General features: G+C 42.5%; 1 non-coding gene across 1 annotated transcript; it reads right to left on the minus strand.

Annotated features, from left to right (window-relative positions):
• Positions 1–1,526: 1,526 nt before the first annotated feature.
• Positions 1,527–1,633, minus strand: LOC120272719. Its single transcript, XR_005540259.1, has one exon. It is a non-coding gene; the product is annotated as a small nucleolar RNA R71 (small nucleolar RNA).
• Between the last annotated feature and the right edge of the window lie 1,386 nt (positions 1,634–3,019).

A 3,019-nucleotide genomic window follows, 5' to 3' on the forward strand; every position in this document is an offset into this window, starting at 1 on the left:
TGAATCTCTTTATTATGCTTTCAATTAATTGATGTTTATTATGAGTTCCAATCTTGTAGGCTTGATTGTTTGAATACTCTCCTAGAGTGACACTAGGGTTGAGAGTTCTTGTTGGTAACTCTTGTGAGTGAGTGACACACCACGAGAGTTAGACAGAGCTAGATTGGAGAGGGTTGAGAGGGTGAGTCGAGAGGTAGCGGAGCATTCCCTTTCCCATACGGTGTGATCTATCCTACCTCCACATTCCAAGACTTCTTTGTGGCCATAGTAGAGTGAATGGGCTAAGGGATGACCTTCCGCTGGGGCTTAGTTGTTAGCACCTAGGGCTTAATTGTGGTTAGGGACCTTCCAGTTGGATCTAAGGGTTAGGTCTATGCATAGGAATAGGGTTTATCACTTGGAATCACTAGAACTCATTGCAATTATATACGAGTGCGAGGTTGAGAGGTTATTCAATTTCTCCTCTGGGACATGTATAGAGTTAGGCATGGTTGACCTTAGATTTGGGACCATGTATTGAAGGATCTCCACGACTCATTAATGCATTAGTTAGAAAGCATAATAGGGGGTTTTGCACTTGAAACGATTGTCCTAGGCGGAACAATATCCGGGTACCCCATTTATCGTCACCGTTTATCGTCGATTGCCTTCCCTATATTTTACTTGCGCCTCCTTTATCTTTTCTTATTTTCATTTGCATTGAGTTTGTTTTCACATCACTTTCAACATATTTTCATTCTAGTTAAATAGCAATCTGGTGATTCTAAGCACTATTTCCTGTGGATTCGACGACCCTCTCACTGGGGTATTATTACTTCGACACTCGTGTACTTGCGGTTTACATGCATATTCGGTCGTGTCAAGTTTTTGGCACCGTTGTCGGGGAGTAGGCGTTTAGAAATACTTTGCACTTTGTTTTCTTAGCTATTCATTCATTATATTTCATATCTTCTTTTCTATCACTGTTTTGATTTTGTTTTCTTTCTTTTGGTATTGCTCCAGGTTATGACCCGAGGGAACCCTTCGATATCGATTGAAGGAGATCCTGAGCTCGAATGTACACTTAGAAGAAAAGGGAAAGAACCTGTGTAAGAATAGTCTAATCTAGCTGATTTGGAAGTAGAAGAATCTAACAACATGGCAGAACAAAATGAGCAGCAACAGACATTATCCAATTATACCAGACCTTCAGTATTGGGGACACAATCGAGCATTGTGCATCCCCCGATTACATCTCAGAACTTCGAGCTGAAGCCGTCATTCATCCACATGTTGCAGCAATCCGCACAGTTTAATGGTTTGGCCGATGAGGATCCGAATAGTCATATAGAGAACTTTCTCGAGGTGTGTAACATGCTTAAGATAAACGGGGTAACGGATGATGCCATCAAGTTGAGAGCCTTCCCATTTTCCTTGAAAGGGAGAATTAAGAAGTGGCTACACTCACTACCTAGAGCATCAATTACCACATGGGAGGAGATGGTAGAAGCTTTTCTTGCCCGTTATTTCCTCCCAAAAAATATGCAAAGCTTAGGAATGAGATCTCATCCTTTGTACAATTGGAATTGGAGTCTATATTTGAGACGTGGAAAAGGTTCAAGAAGCTCCTGAGAAAGTGCCCGCAACATGGATTCCCGGAGTGGATGATTGTTCAGACCTTTTACAATGGTTTAAATTTGAGTACAAGGCAACTCTTAGATGCGGCTGCAGAAGGTACCTTAGGTAGCAAGACCCCCTGTGAAGCCCGTCAACTAATTGAAGAAATGGGGGTAAACAGCTACCAATGGAATGCTAGGGAGAAGAAAAAGGTGGCCAGCCTCCATGAGATAGATGCAGTAACCTCCTTGGCGGCTCAAGTAGAATCATTGAGTAAGAAGTTAGATCTCCTAACTTTGAATAGAGTGGCAGCCATGAGTATTTGCACCAGATTTGGTAGAGGACATGTGACAAGGTCCCCTTGCTTATATCCCGCAAGTGCACGGGTTTGTCGAAGTAATAATCCCGGGTGAGCGAGGTCGAATCCACAAGGAGTATGGAGTAAAGACACTTAATTCGATTCTTAGCTATGTGGAGTATCAATAATGATAAGTGTGGTAATGATTCAATTCTCAGAAATTAAAAGCAACAAGTAAGAGAGCAAAAGTAAGGAGGAGGCAAGGCAATCGATAAAGATGGGGTACTCGGATGATGCTTCACCTAGGATAATCGCTTCAAGTACAAGAACTCTCTATTATGCTTCCTAATCAATACAATGGTGAGTCGTGGAAATCCTTACATACATAGTCCCAAATCTAAGTTCAACTATGCCTAACTCTATACATGTCCCGGAGGAGAAATCGAACAATCTCAACACCTCGCACTCGCATAGAGTTGCAATGAGCTCTAGGGATTCCAAGTGATAAATCTCTTCCTAGATTTAGACCTAACCCTTTGGTCCAGGCGGAAGGTCCCTATCCACAATTAAGCCCTAGATACTAAGATCACTTCAACGCTTCACTCTATTGCACGCGCAACTAGGCCCCAGCGGAGGTTCATTCCTTAGACCATTTACTCTATTATGGCTGCAAAGAACTCGAGGAACGGAGGTAGAATCTATCACGTCGGAGGGGAAAGGGGGCGCTCCTGTACCTCTCGACTCACCCTCTCAACCCTCTCCAATCTAGCTTTGTCTAACGCTTGTGGTGTGTCACTCACTCACAAGGTTACCAACAAGAACTCTCAACCCTAGTGTCACTCTAGGGCAAATGTTTATACAATCAAGCATTCAAGGTTGGAACTCACAATAAACATCAATTTATTGAAAGCATAATAAAGAAGTTCAAAGAAACGAATACATCCTAGGGTTCACAATCACCCAAGTACCCACTAGGGGGTTTAGCTCTCCATAGAGCTAAGTACAATCAAAGAAATAGAATGTAAAATAATAAATCCATAAAGAAACCCCCTCGATGGTCGTATCGATGGTCTTGTGGAAAGTCCTCTACTCATCGTCCAAGGATTCCTTCGTCCGGTATAGGAT

Source organism: Dioscorea cayenensis, chromosome 11 (assembly GCF_009730915.1).
Source record: "Dioscorea cayenensis subsp. rotundata cultivar TDr96_F1 chromosome 11, TDr96_F1_v2_PseudoChromosome.rev07_lg8_w22 25.fasta, whole genome shotgun sequence".
Lineage (NCBI taxonomy): Eukaryota > Viridiplantae > Streptophyta > Magnoliopsida > Dioscoreales > Dioscoreaceae > Dioscorea > Dioscorea cayenensis.